This window comes from Trachypithecus francoisi, unplaced genomic scaffold (genome assembly GCF_009764315.1).
Source record: "Trachypithecus francoisi isolate TF-2019V2 unplaced genomic scaffold, Tfra_2.0 Lachesis_group16, whole genome shotgun sequence".
Taxonomy (NCBI): domain Eukaryota; kingdom Metazoa; phylum Chordata; class Mammalia; order Primates; family Cercopithecidae; genus Trachypithecus; species Trachypithecus francoisi.
In genome coordinates, this window is record NW_022681461.1 from 91,147,018 (window position 1) to 91,168,131 (window position 21,114).

Consider the following 21,114-nt stretch of genomic DNA (forward strand, 5'->3'; position numbering starts at 1 on the left):
TAATGGTGTTATTCTTGGTAGTGATGTTATATCCCAAATGGCCTGACCCACCCAGTTAGTGACTCTTGAAGCTGAGAGCAGCAGAATCATAATCTGACGTCCTTATTTCATATTGAGAAACACGCCCACAGAGGGCTAGGCTCTTCTCTCAGGCCCCATAGCTCAGAGCTGCGGTCTCCTTGCACTGGGCTGTTTTCTCTTGCTGCATAATTACCCTCCTTAATTCAGTGATATTCAAAGTATTTTGAATATATACTCTGAAAATCGTGAAAAATTTTAAGTAGACATCTAATTTTTTTCACAATTTTAAATAGTTGGAAAATATAATTTCCCTATTACTGTTATATGTATATATATATGTGTGTGTGTGTATATATATATGTAATAGCAATCAGATTTGTTGCAATTTTTTTTTTTTTTTTTTGAGACGGAGTCTTGCTCTGTCGCCCGGGCTGGAGTGCAGTAGCCGGATCTCAGCTCACTGCAAGCGCCGCCTCCCGGGTTTACGCCATTCTCCTGCCTCAGCCTCCGGAGTAGCTGGGACTACAGGCGCCCGCCACCTTGCCCGGCTAGTTTTTTGTATTTTTAGTAGAGACGGGGTTTCACCGTGTTAGCCAGGATGGTCTCGATCTCCTGACCTCGTGATCCGCCCGTCTCGGCCTCCCAAAGTGCTGGGATTACAGGCTTGAGCCACCGCGCCCGGCCTCAATTTTTTTTTTTTTTGAGACGTAGTCTCCCTCTGTCGCCCAGGCAGGAGTGCAGTGGGGCTATCTGGGCTCACTGCAACCTCCACCTCCTGGGTTTAAGCAATTCTGCCTCAGCCTCCCGAGTAGCAGGGATTACAGGCACCTACCACCACGCCTGGCTAATTTTTGTATTTTTAGTAGAGACGGGGTTTCACCATGTTGGCCAGGCTGGTCTTGAACTCTGACCTCGTGATCCACCCTCCTCGGCCTTCCAAAGTGCTGGGATTATAGGCATAAGCCACCGCACCTGGCCATTTTTTAAATGATCATCTTTTAAATAATGTATTCGGCCAGGCATAGTGGCTCATGCCTGTAATCCCAGCACTTTGGGAGGCTGAGAATGGTGGCTCACCTGAGGTGAGGAGTTTGAGACCAGCCTGGCCAACATGGTGAAACCCCATCTCTACTAAAAATGCCAAAACTAGTCCGGCATGGTGGCAGGCACCTGTAATCCCAGCTACTCCGGGGGCTGAGGCAGGAGAATCTCTTGAACCTGGGAGGTGGAGGTTGCAGTGAGCAGAGATCACGCCATCGCACTCCAGCCTGGGGGACAAGAACGAGACTTTGTCTCAAAAAAAAAAAAAGAAGAGTCTATTCTTGGATTTACTATTTCTGTATTTTTGTATACTAATTCAGGAATTTCTCTTCTCTTTATTAAATTTTGTCTTTATTCCTTTTTTTTTTTTTTTTTTTGAGACGGAGTCTCGCTCTGTCGCCCAAACTGGAGCGCAGTGGCCGGATCTCAGATCACTGCAAGCTCCGCCTTTCGGGTTCACGCCATTCTCCTGCCTCAGCCTCCCGAGTAGCTGGGACTATAGGCGCCCGCCACCTCGCCCGGCTAGTTTTTCTTTATATTTTTTAGTAGAGACGGGGTTTCACCGGGTAAGCCAGGATGGTCTCGATCTCCTGACCTTGTGATCCGCCCGTCTCGGCCTCCCAAAGTGCTGGGATTACAGGCTTGAGCCACCGCGCCCGGCCTATGCCTTTTTTTTGTATACTAATTCAGGAATTTCTTTTCTCTTTATTAATTTTGTCTTCATGCCTTTTTTTTTTTTTTTTTTTTTTTTTTTGAGACGGAGTCTTGCTCTGCCACCCAGGCTGGAGTGCAGTGGCCGGATCTCAGCTCACTGCAAGCTCCGCCTCCCGGGTTCCCGCCATTCTCCTGCCTCAGCCTCCCAAGTAGCTGGGACTACAGGCGCCCGCCTCGTCGCCCGGCTAGTTTTTTTTTTGTATTTTTAAGTAGAGACAGGGTTTCACCGTATTAGCCAGGATGGTCTCGATCTCCTGACCTCGTGATCCGCCCGTCTCGGCCTCCCAAAGTGTTTTTTTTTTTTTTTGAGACAGAGTTTCACTCTTGTTGCCCAGGCTGCAGTGCAATTGCGTGATCTCGGCTCACTGCAACCTCCACCTCCTGGGTTCAAACGATTCTCCTGCCTCAGCCTCCCAAGTAGCAGGAATTACAGGCGCATGCCACCACCCCCGGCTAATTTTTATATTTTTAGTAGAGACGGGGTTTCGCCATGTTGACCAGGCTCCTGACCTCAGGTGAACCACCTGCCTCGGCCTCCCAAAGTGCTGGGATTACAGGCGTGAGCTGCTGCAACTGACCGTCTTTTATGCCTTTTTAAGTTTTTTTTTACAAGTAGACATTATTGTCCTCTGATTACAAAAAAATACATGGCTAAATTTAAAATGTTACAGAAATGTATATTAGAGAAAATAAAAGTTCCTTTATTTGAATTCTGCAGAGGTCAGTGAGGATTGGATATATGTATATTCATGTAGTGTTGCTATGTATAAAAAGTGGGACCATACTATATGTATTGTCCTGAAACTTGCTTTTTTTCCACTTTGTAATACATGTTGGGTCTCTTTCCAAGTCAGTATTTATGAATTTATTTTTTGAAACATTTGTTTGACATATGAAATACGTATAGACACATTCATATCTTGTAAGTTTGCAGCTCAATGAATCATGATAGTGTGAACCCACGTGTGTTAACTACCAAGCAGGTCAAGAAATAAAATACTAAAAGTACGCTTTATAAACCTCCCATCGTGCCTGCTACCTCATTCTTAACAGCTTTATCAAAATATAAATTTACATATACAATTTTCCCAAATAAGGTATACAAATAAGTGGGTTTTGGTATATTCACAGTTGTATAACCAATACCACTGTCTAACACCAGAGCATTTTCATCTCCCTGAAAAGAAATCCTCCACTCATTGGCAGTCACTCTCCATTTCCTCCCATCTCAGTCCTAGGCAACAGTTATCTACTTTCTGTCTCTGTAGATTAGCCTGTTCTGGACCTTTTGTATAAATGGAATTATACAATATGCACTTTTTTTTTTTCTTTTGAGACAGAGTCTGGCTCTGTCGCCCAGGCTGGAGTGCAGTGGCCGGATCTCAGCTCACTGCAAGCTCCGCCTCCCGGGTTTATGCCATTCTCCTGCCTCAGCCTGCGGGTAGCTGGGACTACAGGCGCCCGCCACCACGCCTGGCTAGTTTTTTGTATTTTTTTAGTAGAGACGGGGTTTCACCATGTTAGCCAGGATGGTCTCGATATCCTGACCTTGTGATCCGCCCGTCTCGGCCTCCCAAAGTGCTGGGATTACAGGCTTGAGCCACTGCGCCCGGCCACAGTATGCACTTTTATCAACAGTACTGGCTTCTTCCACTTAGCATAGTATTTTCAGATTCATCTATGTTGTAACATACCAGAACTTTGTTCCTTTTTATGGGTAAATATTAGTTGTATAGATGTATTATACTTTAACCATTCATCAGTTAATGCACATATGGATTGCATCCTATTTTGGATGATTATGAATAATGCTGCTATGGGCTGGGTACTGTGGCTCATGCCTGTAATCTCAACATTTTGGGACGCCGAGGCAGGCGGATCACCAGAGCTCAGGAGTTAGAGACCAGTGCGACCAACATGGAGAAACTCCATCTCTATAAAAATACAAAATCAGCCAGGCATGGTGGTGCATGCCTGTAATCCCAGTTACTTGGGAGGCTAAGGCAGGAGAATTGTTTGAATCAGGTAGTGGAGGTTGCAGTGATCTGAGATTGTGCCACTGCACTCCAGCCTGGGCAACAAGAGCGAAACTCCATCTCAAAAGAAAAGAAAAAAGAATGCTGCTATGAACATTTGTGTATAAGTTTTTATGTGGACATATATTTTCATTTCTCTTGTATAAACATAAACCTACCCCTATATAGGAGTGGAATTACTGGGTCAAATGGAACTCTGCTTTACCTTTGGAGGAACTGCCATGCTGTTTCTTAAGGTTGTTACACTATTTTATATTCCCACCAGCAGTGTACCAGGGTTCTAATTTCTCCACATTGTTGCCAACACTTGTCCTCTGTTATCTGTCTTTTTGATTATAGCCCTCCTAGTGGGTGGGAAGTGGTATCTCCTTCTAGTTTTGATTTGCATTCCCCAATGGCTAATGATGTTAAGTATCTTTGTGTGTTATTGGTCCATGCAGATTTTAAGAAGGCTTTTAAAATTCTCTCATTGTCAGAGGTAGAGCGCTAAATAGTATCTTTTTGAGTCCTCATAATTGTAAAACAAGCATTTTAGTACGTCTGCTTTCTTTAATTTTTTTCTTTGCATATCTGGAATTTTATTTGTTATCTTTATATATTACATGTTTTTGGAAATGATTTTAAAAAATGTTCTACACAATTATGTAGCCAGATTTGATAATAGTTATTTAGATTTATCTGTATTTTAACTTGTTTTACCATTTCCTTCCATTCTTAGCTATACAGTGTATGTATATTAATTTATTGGGGAATATTGCAGTTTCCAGGATTTGTGTTTTCACAGTTTGTTTAGGGTTACATGAGTAGATATATATGACTGATAATATGATACAAATATGATTTCTTTTTTTTTTTTTGAGACGAGTCTCACTCTGTTGCCTTGGGTGGCGTGCAGCGGCATGATCTTGGCTCACCACAACCTCCGCCTCCCAGGTTCAAGCAATTCTCCTGCCTCAGCCTCCTGAGTAGCTGGGATTACAGGCATGTGCCACTACGCCTGGCTAATTTTTTTTATATTTTCAGTAGAGATGGGGTTTCACCATATTGGCCAGGCTGGTCTTGAACTCCTGACCTCGTGATCCACCTGCCTTGGCCTCCCGAAGTGCTGGGATTACAGGTGTGAGCCACTGCGCTCAGCCTAAATGTGATTTCAAACCATAATTAATGCTTGCGTTGTATTTACATAATGCAGAGCTTTGATCTTGTCAGAAATTAGAAGATAATATTTTTTGGTCACTTATTTTTCTGAGGACAGAAGAATAAGTGTGAGCTAGGGAGTTTGCAGAGAAAAATAGCTTAGTCTGTTTCTTGGTGATTAGAGGATAATTAGGGAAATTAAATAGACAGACTAGAGAGCATGGTTCAATTATTTGGAAGAATGACCTAATCCCAGTGCACCATACATACTTGCCTTTCTTCAAATATAATATGTACATATCTTTGTATTTGTGTGATTCATCAGTACCATTGCCCCCCTCGGTGACCACATCTTTGCGTTATTACAAATGATTGTTTTTTCATCTAGTGTACCTTGCTTTATGCAAAAGGTAAACAGTTCATATTAAAAATTGAATGGAAATGCTTCTTGAGTTTACAAGGAGATACCCAGCAGAATGGTATAATTGTGAGTTTTTCAAGGCCTACGTTTAGAGCATTGAAAAACTAGTATTCTATTTCATGGATCCAGAAATGAGACTTTCCCTGCATTCCTGCGGGTGACCAGACTCATATTATCTAAATAACAGAAGGCTTGTATTAAACTGAAAGTGCCAGTTTATTATTTCATAATGTGAGGAGCCTTTCTCATGACTTACATGCAAGAAACAAATGAGCGTCTACTATGTACCAGGCCTACATACTTGCTACACAGTAGTGAACTAAAGCAGGTAAAACTTCTACTCTTATAAAGCTTATATCCTCATGATGTGAGACAGACAGTAAACATAAATAGCCATAAGGACGGTAAGTGCTAAGAAGAAAAGTAGATCAGGGTAGGCAAAGATAAGCAAAGAATGAAAGCAGGTGCTATTTAAATCAGTTGACCAGGCTACTCTGCCTATGGAGTAGCCATTCTTTATTCCTTCACTTACTTAATAAACTTGTTTTCACTTTAAAAAAAAAAAAGAAAAAAGTAAATCAGGGTGGGGTACGATGGCTCACACCTGTAATCCCAGCAGGGGAGGCCGAGGTGGGCAGATCACCTGAGGTCAGGAGTTGGAGACCAGCCTGGCCAACATGGTGAAACCCCATCTGTACTAAAAATACAAATATTAGCCAGGTGTGGTGGTGCCCGCCTGTAGTCCCAGCTACTTGGGAGGCTGAGGCACGAGAATCACTTAAACCTGGGAGGTGGAGGTTGCAGTGAGCTGAGATCATGCCACTGTACTCCAGCCTGGGCAACAGAGCAAGTCTCTTCCTCAAAAAAAAAAATCAGTTGGTCAGAGAAAGAAGCCTTATTGGTGCAGTAACATTTGAGCAGAAACCTGAAGGAAGTTAGGCAGCAAGCAAAAGCGTGCTTGCTGTATTCCATGTGAGCAGAAGTGTTCAGAGGTAAGATGGTGATCTTCTAGGTTATTAGGAAGACTGTTTTTGACCTTTGTTCTGAATGAGATGAGATGAGATCACTGAGCAGAGGAGGGATGGTATATGGTATGACTTCCCTTTTAGGATCTTTCTGGCTGCTGTGCTGAGAATGGGCTGTAGGAGGATAAGGATTGAAGCAGGAAAAGCAGTTGGAGGCTGTTATGGTAGAGCAGGAGAGAGATGAGGTGATTTACCTGCATCTTGGTGATAGCTGGGAAGTTTGCTAAGTTGCAAACACGCTGGTTGGTATGTAGTCAGTCACCCTTCCGCCCTCATTGACTTAATCCTTTCTTCCAGTTCCTTGAAACTGCTCTTGCCAAGGTCATCCATGATGGTGGGTTGCCAAATCGTGGATATTCAGGCCACATCTCACTGCATCTTTTACCAGAGTTATCCACATAATTCATCCTCTTTCTTGGATCCCAGCCTGTTGGCTTCTGTAATCTCATAATCCTTGTTTTCCTCTCACCTTTGCCTATACTTTTTGTCAACCTCTTTTTCCCAGACACTGCATGTTTGAGTTCCTCAGGGCTTGGGCCTGTTTCTTCATCTCTCTTCCATGTTTCTGGATGATAGCATTTGTTCCCAAGGATTTAAATATCACTTATGTGCTGAGAATCCCCAAATTTGTATTTTACAGGGAGCTCATACTTCACATGTTCAAAACTGAAATTATTATCTAGCAAAGCTATGTTTCCCCTTAGTTTTTTCCATCGGAAATGGTCACCGAACTGCTTAAACCAGGAATCTAGGAGTCATTTTTGGCACCTTCATTTTTCTTACACACCACTCCCCACCACGTTCTTCACCAAGTCCTTTCCAACACATCTTCAGAATGTATTTTGTCTTCTTTCACCTCTTTTCACTGAAGCTATCCCATCTTTCCCCCTGAACTGCCACAGTAGCCTTTCATCTGGTCTTCACACTTCTCTGGTCTCTCCAATTTTTTTCTCTGCATAGCAGCCAGAGAGAGCTTTTGAAAGAATGGGTCACATGGTTACTTAAACTATTCACTTTGGGCGTCCCATTGCACTTGAATTTTCGCAGTTTTTCCTGTCTCTTTCAGGCTGTTTTCTCTGCATAGAATACTCTTGTTCTACCTTTTGAGTACTCAGCTCCTTCTCATCCATGAGCTCTCAGCTTTCTTCTGAGGCCTTCCTTGACTACTCAGTCTAAAGAAGGTTTTACCTCTCTGCTCTCTCAATGTATTCTGGTTTTCTTTTTCCTTTATAGCATACAGCTTACCACTACTCATTCACGGCTTTACATCCTGGTGCAGACTTGTTTTTTTTCTTTTTTGAGATGGAGTTTTGCTCTTGTTGCCCAGGCTGGAGTGCAGTAGTGCAGCCTCAGCTCACCGCAACCTCCGCCTCCTGGGTTCAAGCAATTCTCCTGCCTCAGCCTCCCAAGTAGCTGGGATTACAGGCGTGCACCACCACACCCAGCTAATTATGGTATTTTTAGTAGATACGGGGTTTCCCAGGTTGGCCAGGCTGGTCTTGAACTCCTTATCTCAGGTGGATACACCTGCTTCGGCCTCCCAAAGTGTTGGGATTACAGTGTTGAGCCACCGCGCCTGGCCTCCTTTTTTTCTTTCTTCCTTTCTTTTTTTTGAGATGGAGTTTCGCCCTTGTTGCCCAGGCTGGAGTGCAATGGTGCAGTCTCGGGTCACCGCAACCTCCACCTCCTGGGTTCAAGCGATTCTTCTGCCTCAGCCTTCTGAGTAGCTGGGATTACAGGCATGTGCCACCACGCCTGGCTAATTTTGTATTTTTAGTAGGGATGGGGTTTCTCCATGTTGGTCAGGCTGGTCTTGAACTCCCAACCTTAGCTGATCGGCCTGCCTTGGCCTCCCAAAGTGCTGGGATTACAGGTGTGAACTACAGCGCCCGGCTGCCTTTTTTCTTTGTATGTGTGAATGTCACTGATTAAGCTAGTTGCTCCTCCCAGTCCATTAAGTGTTCTGGGCCTAGGAAAAGCCTGTTTCCCACCACTGTGCATTGATTTACCTTACTTTCTGGATCAACTCTGTTCTTGGTGATGGGGTGGGGGCAGGCACTTGCACAAACACACTTAATGTTGTCACCTCCATTTACTCCAGTATGTATATGTATGATAGTTTGGCTAAACCACTATAGATAAAAGCTTTTTATTCCTGCTTTTGAATTTCCTGTTTGGTTGTGTAAGGTTTAAATTAATTAGTCTTTGCCTTCCTGTGGTCACTTATGCTAGAGAAGTAAACCATCAGTTGTGCCAATAAATTAGATAATTGGAATTTCTAGTATATTTATTGCTCTTCACTGTTTTTAATCCTCAATATCTTGTAGGCAACATTCTTAGTATCTTGTAGGCAGTTCTGATCATAAGCTTAAGAAATCACAAGAAAAATTTTTTAAAGTTACGTTTGTGATCTCTAATTGGGAGCACTGATTTTGGCCCTAGGGTTTTTAGATATTAAGAAGCATGGTGGCCGGGCGCGGTGGCTCAAGCCTGTAATCCCAGCACTTTGGGAGGCCGAGACGGGCGGATCACAAGGTCAGGAGATCGAGACCATCCTGGCGAACACGGTGAAACCCCGTCTCTACTAAAAAATACAAAAAACTAGGCGGGCGAGGTGGCGGGCGCCTGTAATCCCAGCTACTCGGGAGGCTGAGACAGAGCCAGACTCCATCTCAAAAAAAAAAAAAACAAAACAAAACATGGTTTTGGTGAATGGATTTAATTCTCTGTCGTTTAAGTTAGAAAAGCATTTGTTTGCATTAAGTTAAAAAATTTTCCCTTGGCCGGGCGCGGTGGCTCAAGCCTGTAATCCCAGCACTTTGGGAGGCCGAGTCGGGTGGATCACGAGGTCAGGAGATCGAGACCATCCTGGCTAACACGGTGAAACCCCGTCTCTACTAAAAAATACAAAAAACTAGCCGGGCGAGGTGGTGGGCGCCTGTAGTCCCAGCTGCTCGGGAGGCTGAGGCAGGAGAATGGCGTGAACCCGGGAGGCAGAGCTTCCAGTGAGCCGAGATCCGGCCACAGCACTCCAGCCTGGGCGACAGAGCGAGACTCCGTCTCAAAAAAAAAAAAAAATTTTCCCTTATACTGCTGGATAGCAATAGCCTAAAAATACATAGGTGTAGTTAAAAAATTTTCCCTTACAGTGCTGGATAGCAATAGCCTAAAAATACATAGGTGTAAAATACAACATTTGTGCTGATGTTATTAATCGCCGCAGAGTATCTTGTACGCACAGATTTCTTGACTCAATAATCCTTTCTCCATTTTCTTTTGAGAAAACACTAAAATCAGTTAAAACTGATTTTTAGTATTGTATATGACAGTAGAAGATGGAAATGAAAACAAACTTTCCTAAAATCCACAAGTCTCTAAAGTGAAAAATTAATAGTATTTAGTGGTGGTAGAAGGAAAGCAGGATTTCCTTGTAAGCACCGTACAATAATTAGAGTTAATATTTTATGTAGCCTGTGATGGAGTATGTACACACATATACATACTCTTTTCTTGCACACTCACATATCCAGAGTGTTAAATACAAAAGCATTCTTCAGTGTCAGAAAACACTAAGGGGATTTGTGTTCACAGCTTATAAAACCGTGATAATGGATTTATTCTCTAAATACAAAATACTCAGTGTACCAAAATGAAGGCAATGCCCCATCCCTAATGTTTGACAGAGATTTTTGTTTTGGACAAATAAAAGGAGTAAATACCTTAACACAGGTTACTGAATTAAGTATCCATAGGAAGTGGTAGTACTAGTTGAGATAAAGTAATTTCAGGGAGTGTTTTTGCTGGAAGGCCCTTTGCCCTAGAGATTCCTCCAGAACATGTCCGTCCCTTCCCCCGTCTTTTCAGTGTGTGGCTGTGAAGGGCAATCTTTATCTTTCTTTTTTTGTTTTTTTTGAGACGGAGTCTCGCTCTGTCGCCAGGCTAGAGTGCAGTGGCCCAATCACGGCTCACTGCAGCCTCCACCTCCCGGATTCAAACAATTCTCCTGCCTCAGCCTCCCAAGTAGCTGGGACTACAGGCCCGCATCACTCCGCCTACCTAATTTTTGTATTTTGTATTTTTGTAGAGACAGGGTTTCACCATGTTGGCCAGGATGGTCTCAATCTCTTGGCCTCATTATCTGCTCACCCTGGCCACCCAAAGTGCTGGGATTACAGGTGAACCACCACGTCCAACCGGAGGGCAATCTTTCTTACAGAATGTCTTGATGCTCTGTGGTTAAGACACCAAATGTGGTGATATGTTGGTCAGGATGTATAGTGGACTTGTCTCCCTGTCTTGTGACCGGTAAACTTATGGTTTCTCAGTATTGTGTCTGGAATTTATTCCTTCCGGTGGGTTCTTGATCTCACTGACTTGAAGAATGAAGCCACGGACCCTCACAGTGAGTGTTACAACTCTTAAAGATGGTGTGTCCGGAGTTTGTTCCTTCAGATGTTCAGATGTGTCCGGAGTTTCTTCCTTCCAGTGGGTTCATGGTCTCACTTTCAGGAGTAAAGCCATAGACTTTCGCAGTGAGTGTTACAACTCTAAAAGGTGGCTTATCAGGAGTTGTTAATTCCTCCCGTTGGTTTCGTAGTCTCACTGACTTTAGGAATGAAGCCGTGGAGCAGTGGTGAGTGTTACAGCTCATAAAGGTAGTGCAGACCCAAAGAGTGAGCAGCAGCAAGATTTACTGTGAAGAGCGAAAGAACAAAGCTTCCACAGTGTGGAAGGGGACCTGGGCATGTTGCTGCTGCTGGCTCTGGTGGCCAGCTATTATTCCCTTATTTGGCCTCGCCCACATCCTGCTGATTGGTCCATTTTACAGAGCGCTGATTGGTTCATTTTACAGAGTACTGATTGGTGTGTTTACAATTCTTTAGCTAGACACACAGCGCTGATTGGTGCATTTTTACAGAGTGCTGATTGGTGCATTTACAATCCTTTAGCCAGACACAGAGCACTGATTGGTGCGGTTTTACAGAGTGCTTATTGGTGCGCTTGCAATCCTTTAGCTAGACACAGAGTGCTGATTGGTGCGTTTTTACAGAGTGCTGATTGATGCGTTTACAATCCTTTAGCTAGACAGAAAAGTTCTCCAAGTCACCACCCGACCCAGAAGCCCAGCTGGCTTCACCTCTCATTACTACTATATTGAGGCTCTGCATTCCAAAAGTGTTAGTGTATGTGAGGAGAGGCAACCTTTGTTGTGCGTTCTGCAGCCATCAATGGACTGCCTTGCCTCCACAGCTTGAAAGCTTTGTTTTACTTAAAGCAGTGATTCTGAACCTTTTTGTCATCATGGTTCTCTTTTGAGGATCTGATAAAAGCTATGGCTTTTCCCACTTAACACATGCACAAATGCACATACATTCTGAATTGAGTGTACAGTTTTAGGGAGTTTGCAGACCTCCTGAAGTCCCCTGATAAACTTTTTTTTTTTTTTTTTGGGATGGAGTCTCCCTCTGTCGTCCAGGCTGGAGTGCAGTGACGCAATCTTGGCTCACTGCAACCTCCACTTCCTGGGTTCAAGCAATTCTCCTGCCTCAGCCTCCTGAGTAGCTGGGATTACAGGTGCCCGCCACCGTGCTTGATTAATTTTTGTTTATTTAGTAGAGATGGGGTTTCACCATGTTTGTCAGGCTGGTCTTGAGCTCCTGACCTTGAGATCCGCCTGCCTCGGTCTCCCAAAGTGCTCTGATTACAGGTGTGAGCCACCACGCCCAGCCCCCTGATAAACTTTTTAAGCCTGTGGACCTCAGTTTGAGAACCTGTGCCTTAAAGATTAAAATCATAAAATTTATACATAAGGGCTTTAAGGTTATTTCCAACAAAGGCTTTTTAACTATTTAAGTAAATATTAATGTCTGTGCCCATCGCAGACTTTCAGAATCTAGTGGTGTAAGCAGAACTCATTTGGAGGGATAGATGCATGTTTTTCTGTTATAGCTCAGTAGAAAGAGTTACAATTAATAGGTTAATTGCCAATTAAATGGTTTAAATTCACTTAGAGGAAGTCTGTTTAAAGCATGCCCTACTCCAGAGTGTTACCTATATGCAGCATGTGTGTTTCTGAAGATAGTTGTATCTTATGTTTGGTTTAAATGTGATTGATTCCTATTAATTCAATGCCTTCATGTTTGGTAAGAAAGCAAGTGAAGTACCTGTGATAAAGCTAGTTTTACTTTAATATAAATTCATCTAGCAGAAATTGGATTTTAGGGTTTTATTTCTGGAAGGACCAGCATCCATGAATTTACAGAATTAGGGCAAAATTCAGCTTCTTAATTAGTTTATACTTTATTGCATGATAATCTTGTAGGATGTGGGTGTTGATGAAGTAGTGCAAAAAGCACTTGGACTAGAAACCAGCACTTCTGACTGTTAATATCTTTTCTGCTACAAAAAAACCCAGTGACCTTGGATGAGTCACTTAATCTTCCGGGCTTTTTACTTATCTATAAAGCAGGGAGGTTGAACTCTTACACTTGTATTATTAAGGTTCTCATATCTTATAATTCTAAAACATATCTACCATTAAGTTAGCACGGTGGTCAACATGGCCTAATCTGTTGGCCTTCATGGTTGGCACAATGCAGAATATAACATTTCCGGATTCAGGGAGATAACAGGTATTTGTGCTAGCTAGCCTGGAATGGAAAAACAGTGAGTATTCATTAGATTCACTATCCAGTAGGCTGAGAGGTGAATTGCAGGAAGAGGCCCAGAGAAACCCTCAGCCCAGCAGGAGAGACAGGCTTCACTGGCAAGCCAGAGCCTAGGATAGATCCTTGAAGAGAAAAACCAAGAGCCTGAGATACATGAAAGCAGATGTCTAGTTTTCCTGATTCTATAGCATCAAAAAGTTTGATAATAGTGATGTTTATGTATCATGGAAAGTTTAAAATTACTTTGCATTTTAGTGACTTATAACGCACAGAATTGCATATTATATTTTGGAATAATTTTGGTTAAATATGGTTGAAATAAAAATTATTTGTTCAAGACCAGCTACCGTGGCTCATGCCTATAATCCCAGCACTCTGGGAGGCCGAGGTGGGCAGATCACCTGAGGTCAGGAGTTTGAGATCAGCCTGGCCAATATGGTGAAACCCCATTTCTACTAAAAATACAAAATTAGGCCGGGCGCGGTGGCTCAAGCCTGTAATCTCAGCACTTTGGGAGGCCGAGACGGGTGGATCACGAGGTCAGGAGATCGAGACCATCCTGGCTAATACGGTGAAACCCCGTCTCTACTAAAAAACACAAAAAACTAGCCGGGCAAGGTGGTGGGCGCCTGTAATCCCAGCTACTCGGGAGGCTGAGGCAGGAGAATGGCGTAAACCCCGGAGGTGGAGCTTGCAGTGAGCTAAGATCCGGCCACAGCACTCCAGCCTGGGCGATAGAGCGAGACTCCGTCTCAAAAAAAAAAAAAACAAAATTAGCTGGATGTGGTAGTGTACACATGTAATCCCAGCTACTAGGAAGGCGGAGGAAGGAGAATTGCTGAGGCAGGAGGTGGAGGTTGCAGCGAGCTGAGATCAGATCACGCCACTACCTAGATGGCAGACAAGACTCTCTCTCAAAAAAAAAAAAAATTATTGGATTGTTATCAAGGAAATTGATCCAGATGGAACTTCTTACTCCCTCTGATGCTAGAAAAAAATGGGAAGGCTACCTTTTCTGTGATTTGGTTAAATGGCAATTTGTGAAAGAAAAAATGAATTAAGTTAAATGAGTGCACTTTTAAACTATTTGCTCCTTAGCTTCTTTCTGAAGATAATTGAGAGTTGACTCCTTTTAGTGTTGTGCTTACTATTAAAGAAACAAAACTTTCTCAACTGAGATAAAGTACAAGATTTCATTTGCAAGGCTGGACGCAGTGGCTAATGCCTGTAATCCCAACACTTTGGGAGGCCAAGGCAGGTGGATCACTTGAGGCCTGGAGTTTGAGACCAGCCTAGCCAACACAGTGAAATGCCCGTCTCTACTAAAAATAGGAAAAATTAGCTGGGCATGGTGGTCCGTGCCTGTGATCCCAGCTACTCAGGAGGCTGAGGCATGAGAATCACTTGAGCCTGGGAGGCGGGGTTTGCAGTGAGCCAAGATCGTACCACCACACTCTAGACATGGCAACAGAGTGAGACTGTGTCTCAGAAAAAAAAAAAAAAAAAAAAAAAAGATTGCATTTGCAGTTTATATTCTTAAGAATTTATTTCTTTATACACATGGGAGTTGAATACTGATGAGTTTGATTTTTCACATTTGTAGCTAATGAAGTTTAGTTGGATACAACCCAGTTTTTGTTAACTAGCATGAATATATAACCTTGAAAATCTGTTTACAGGATTTAAAATTAGGCCAGGCACGGTGGCTCATGCCTGTAACCCCAGCACTTTGGGAGGCCGAGGCGGGTGGATCACTTGAGGTCAGGAGTTCAAGACCACCCTGGTCAACATGGTGAAACCCCATCTCTACTAAAAATATAGAAAATTAGCCAATCCTGGTAGTGGACGCCTATAATCCCAGCTACTAAGGAGGCTGAAGCAGGAGAATCACTTGAACCTGGGAGGCAGAGGTTGCAGTGAGCTGAGGCTGTGCCACCGCACTGAAGCCGGGGTGACAGAGTGAGATTCCATCTCAAAATAAATAAATTAATGTATAATTGATATTTTTATTAGACATAATTTTTTCTCAGGTTTTCAAAAACACCTAACATAATATTTGTGCAATGTTGAGATGTGAAATAATGTAATAGCTATGATATTTTGTTTTCTAGGGTATAAAAGTATATGATAGATGCTGGGCGTGATGGTTTATGCCTATAACCCCAGCACTTTGGGAGGCCGAGGTGGGCGGATTACTTAAGGTCAGTAGCTGGAGACCAGCCTGGTCAACATTGGCAAAATCCCGTCTCTACTAAAAATACAAAAGAAAATTAGCCAGGCGTTGGTGGTGGGTGCCTGTAATCCCAGCTACAACGAAGGCTGAGGCAGGAGAATCGCTTGAACCTGGTAGGTGGAGGTTGCAGTGAGCCGAGATCGCGCCACTGCACTTCAGCATGGGCGACAGAGCGAGACTCTGTCTCAAAAAAAAAAAAGTATGAAAGAATTCTATGTATTTATGGTATTGTAGGTACATTTAAATATTTGTTATGGAAAAATCTTAAACATAACTGTAGAGAGGCTAGTATAATCCCAGCACTTTGGGAGGCCAAGGCAGTGGATCACTGGGGTCAGGAGTTCAAGGCCAGCTTGGCCAACATGGTGAAACCCCATTTCTACTAAAAACACAGAAAATTAGCCGGTCGTGGTAGCGTGCGCCTGTATTCCTAGCTACTTGGGAGGCTGAGGCAGGAGAATCGCTTGAACCCAGGAGGTGGAGGTAGCATTGAGCTGAGATCGCACCACTGCACTCCAGCCTGGGTGACAAGAGTGAGACTCCGTCTCAAAAAAATAAAAAATAAAAATTTTCCTGAACATGGTGGCATGCACCTGTGGTCCCAGCCACTTGAGAGGCTGAGGCAGCAAGATCGCTTGAGTTCTGGGACTTTGAGGCTGCAGTGAGCTGTGTTTGTGCCAGTGCACTCCAGCCAGGGCAACAGAGCAAGACTATCTCAAAAAAAAAAAAAAAAAAAGAAATTAATATTTCCACTTCACACTTGTTAAGATGGCTATAATAATAAAAAACAGACAATAACATGTTGTCAAGGATGTGGAGAAATTGGAACATTCAGACTGGTGGTAGGAATGTAAAATGGTGCAGCCACTTTAGAAAACAGTTTGGCTATTCCTCAAAAAGTTAAATATAGAATTACTGTATGACCCAGCAGTTCTACTCCTAGATAGATACATAAGATAATTGAAAACGTAGTCTACACAGAAGCTGTATACAAATGTTCACAGGATTGGTCATTATTCATTATAGCTGAAAAACAAACAGTTCAAATGCCCATCAGCTGATGAATAGAGAAATAAAAATTGTTATGCCCATACAATGGCATATTATTCATAAAAATAAACAAGATTTGGCTGGGTGCAGTGGCTCATGCCTGTAATCTCAGCACTTCAGAAGGCCAGGGCAGGCAGATCGCTTGAGGCCAGGACTTTGAGACCAGCCTGGCCAACATGGCAAAACCCCATCTCTACCAAAAATACAAAAATTAGCTGAGTGTGGTGGCACACACCTATAGTCCCAGCTACTTGGGAGGCTGAGGCAGGAGAGTCGCTTGAACCAGGAGGTGGAGGTTGCAGCCAGCCGAGATCATGCCACTGCACTCCAGCCTGGGCAACAGAGTGAGACTCCATCTCAAGAAAAAAGAAGAAGAAAAAAAAAAAGCAAGATTTTACTAACATGCCACAACATGGATGAACATTCAAAACATGCTAAATGGGCCGGGCGCGGTGGCTCATGCCTGTAATCCCAGCACTTTGGGAGGCCGAGACGGGCGGATCACGAGGTCAGGAGATCGAGATCATCCTGGCTAACCCGATGAAACCCTGTCTCTACTAAAAAATACAAAAAACTAGCCGGGCGAGGTGGTAGGCGCCTGTCATCCCAGCTACTCAGGAGGCTGAGGCAGGAGAATGGCATGAACCTGGGAGGCGGAGCTTGCAGTGAGCTGAGATTCGGCCACTGCACTCCAGCCTGGGCGACAGAGCGAGACTCCGTCTCAAAAAAAAAAAAAAAAAGTGCTAAATGAAAGAAACCAGACACAAAAGACAACATGTAGTATGCTTCTATTTATGTAAAATGTCTAGAATAGGCAAATTCATTGGGACAGAAAGTAAATTAATGGTTATCTAGGAGTGGAAGGGAGAATGGCGGAGAGCTGACTGCTAATGGATATGGGGTTTCTTTCTGATGAAAATGTTCTAGAATAGTGAATATACTAAAAACCACTTAAAGAACATTTTCAAGTTTTTTTTTTTTGAGACACAAGCTCAGTCTGTTACCTAGGCTGGAGTACCGTCATGCAATCACGGCTCGATGCACCCTTGAATTCCTTGGGCGCTCAAGTGGTTCTCCCACTTCAGCCTTCTGAGTAGCTGGAACTGCAGGCAAACGGCATTGTGCATGTATATTAAAAAAAAAAAAAGTTTAGTAGAGATGAGGTCTCACTATGTGGCCCAGGCTGATCTTGAACTCCTGAGCTCAAGTGATCCATCCTACCCGGCTTCCCAAAGTGTTGGGATTACAGCGGTGAGCCACTGCGCCTGGCCTCAAAAAAAAATTTTTTTTTTTTTTTTTTTTTTTTTTTTGAGACAGTCTCGCTCTGTCCCCCAGGTTGGAGTGCAGTGGTACGATCTCAGCTCACTGCAAGCTCCGCCTCCCGGGTTCACGCCATTCTCCTGCCTCAGCCTCCTGAGTAGCTGGGACTACAGGCACCCGCCACCACACCCGGCTAATTTTTTGTATTTTTAGTAGAGACGGGGTTTCACCGTGGTCTCGATCTCCTGACCTTGTGATCCGCCCGCCTCGGCCTCCCAAAGTGCTGGGATTACAGGCGTGAGCCAGTGCGCCCGGCTAAAAAGTTTTTTTTAAAAGTTTTTGTTTGAATTAGGATCCACATCAACAAATACTTTGTAAGTGATTCACAATGCTTCTCAAATCTTTATCTACTATATATTGCCTTTCCCTTTTATCATTAAAAAAAAATACTGCAATTTTTTTTTTTTTTTAAGACGGAGTTTAACTCTTGTTGCCCAGGCAGGAGTGCAGTGGTGCCATCTCGGCACACTGCGACCTCCAGCCTCCCGGGTTCAAGTGATTCTCCTCTCTCAGACTCCTGAGTAGCTGGGATTATAGGTGTGTGCCACCATGCCTGGCTAATTTTTTGTATTTTTAGTAGAGATGGGGTTTCACCATGTTGGCCAGGCTGGTCGCAAACTCCTGACCTCAGGTGATCCACCCGCCTCGGCCTCCCAAAGTGCTGGGATTACAGGCGTGAGCCACCTCGCCCAGCCAAAATACTGCAGTTATTTGTTGAAGAAAGCCGCTTGTTTGTCCCATAATTTTTTAGTTTGAACTTTGCTGATTGCATTCCCAATGTGTCTATTAACACAGTCCTCTGTGTTCTCTCTTTGCACTACATTGGTTGCTAGAATTAGAGGTTCAGTCATATTTAAGGATACTTTATTTTGGAATTAGGGAATGCAAGACTACATCATAAGGGAGTTGTGTTCTTTCATTAGGAGACTCATATTGTCTGGTTATCTCACTTTTTTGTGGTGATAGAAGCCATTGATTTTTGCCTCAATCTATGGGGCTTGGCTGGAGTGCAATGGCAGGATCTCGGCTCACCGCAACCTCCGCCTCCCGGGTTCAAGTGCTTCTCCTGCCTCAGCCTCCCAAGTGGCTGGGATTACAGGCATGAGTCACCACGCCAGGCCATTTTTGTATTTTTAGTAGAGATGGGGTTTTAACACATTGGCCAGGCTGGTCTCAAACTCCTGACCTCAGGTGATTCGCCCACCTCAGCCTCCCAAAGTGCTGGGATTACAGGCATGAGCCATGTGCCCAGCCCTAGGTTAATTTTAAAAGTTGAATAGGTGTAATGATGGTTAAGTTAGGAAATACTCACCAAGTTTTATATTTTGAGCTTTATTTGGTTTTAAAATTGTTCCCTGAAATTCTTTGTTTGCAGTTTGCATGAGTTTAGTTATTATAGATTTTAGAGGGGAATTAAAACGTGTAGGAATTTATAGTTATGTATCTAGGTGGTTTTGGTGAGTGAAGTTTTAACTTTTCTAATTATTGGATAAAGTACTAGTGGTTCCTTCCCTGCCTTTCCTCCCAATTTAGGGCAGCCATGATACTCTCTTGCCACCTGGTGGCAGCATATCACAGTTTAAAAGTTATTAAGCCGTCTCTACTTAAAAAATAAAAAACACTAGCCGGGCGAGGTGGCGGGCGCCTATAGTCCCAGCTACTCGGGAGGCTGAGGCGGGAGAATGGCGTAAACCCGGGAGGCGGAGCTTGCAGTGAGCTGAGATCGGCCACTGCACTCCAGCCTGGGCGACAGAGCGAGACTCCGTCTCAAAGTTATTAAGCCTTTTGAGAGTACAATTGTAAAAAAATAAAAGTCAAGTGGGAGTGGGAAGTTATTGCTTTAGTGGGTACAGGATTTTTGTCAGGGGAAACGAAAAAGTTTTGGAAATAGCGATGATGGTTGCACAACTAAGCTTTGTAACTGTGTTTCAAAGAGTTAATTAGGTTAATTAATGCCACTGAATTTACGTTTAAAATGGTTAAAATGGTGAAGTTTATGTATATTCTACCGTAATAAAAAAGAAAGGGATAGCTTTATGGCAGTATATGATCGCATATAAATACATGAGGGGATTCAGTAGTGCAGTTCTTGTCAACAGAACGAATATGTTTGTCAACACCATGTATTTTCTGGGGAGAAAGACCTAGACTAGCCTTTTAATCAGTGAGCTTCCAAAATTATATCAAATAGCAGAACTATGAAAAATGAAACATGATATTGGAACTCGTGAGTGAGGAGTTCCAATATCCTGATTGAGAAGTCCACAAAGCTTCCTCCATCCAGTTGAGCAACTTAGCCTGCTTCTACTTTATTGTAGGACCTGCAAATGTTTTTGTTTGTTTGTTGTTTAAGAGATAGGGTCTAGGCTGGGTGCGGTGGCTCATGCCTGTAATCCCAGCGCTGTGGGAAGCTGAGGTGGGCGGATCACGAGGTTAGGAGATAGAGACCATCCTGGCTAACACAGTGAAACCCCGTCTCTATTAAAAATACAAAAAATTAGCCCGGTATGTTGGCACGTGCCTGTAGTCCCATCTATGTGGGAGGCTGAGGCAGGAGAATTGTTTGAACCCGGGAGGCTGAGGTTGCAGTGAGCTGAGATCACGCCACTGCTCTCCAACCTGGGCAACAGAGTGACGCTCCGTCTGAAAAAGAAAAAAGAAAAAAAAAGAGAGAGGATCTCACTCTGTCACCCAGGCTGGAGTGCACTGGCAGTCACTGCTTATTTCAACCTCAGACTCCTGGGCTCAAGTGATCCTCCTGCCTCAGCCTCCCAAATATCTAAGATTATAGGTGTGTGCTACCATACCTGGCTCTTTTTTTTTTTTTTGGAGACGGAGTCTTGCTCTGTCGCCCGGACTGGAGTGCAGTGGCCGGATCTCAGCTCACTGCAAGCTCCGCCTCCCAGGTTTACGCCATTCTCCTGCCTCAGCCTCCCGAGTAGCTGGGACTACAGGCGCCCGCCACCTCGGCCGGCTAGTTTTTTGTATTTTTTAGTAGAAATGGGGTTTCACCGTGGTAGCCAGGATGGTCTTGATCTCCTGACCTCGTGATCCACCCGTCTCAGCCTCCCAAGTGCTGGGATTACAGGCTTCAGCCACCGCGCCCGGCCCCAATACCTGGCTCTTTATTTTGTTTTTTGTAGAAATGAGGTCCTGCTGTGTTACTCAGGCTGATCTCAAACACTTGGGCTTAAGAGATCCTCCTGCCTAAGCCTCCCAAATGTTTTTTGTTTTTTTTTTTTTTGAGGCAGAGTCTCGCTCTGTCGCCCAGGCTGGAGTGCAGTGGCGGGATCTCAGCTCACTGCAAGCTCCGCCTCCCGGGTTTACGCCATTCTCCTGCCTCAGCCTCCCGAGTAGCTGGGACTACAGGCGCCCGCCAACTCACCCGGCTAGTTTTTTGTATTTTTTAGTAGAGACGGGGTTTCACCGTGTTCGCCAGGATGGTCTC

The 21,114-nt window shown here is 43.8% G+C and overlaps 1 protein-coding gene across 7 annotated transcripts in view; it reads left to right on the forward strand.

The window, feature by feature from the left end:
* The window catches only part of RNF38 (ring finger protein 38), a 148,823-nt gene that overhangs the window by 20,868 nt on the left and 106,841 nt on the right, over positions 1–21,114 (forward strand). The window lies entirely within an intron of this gene.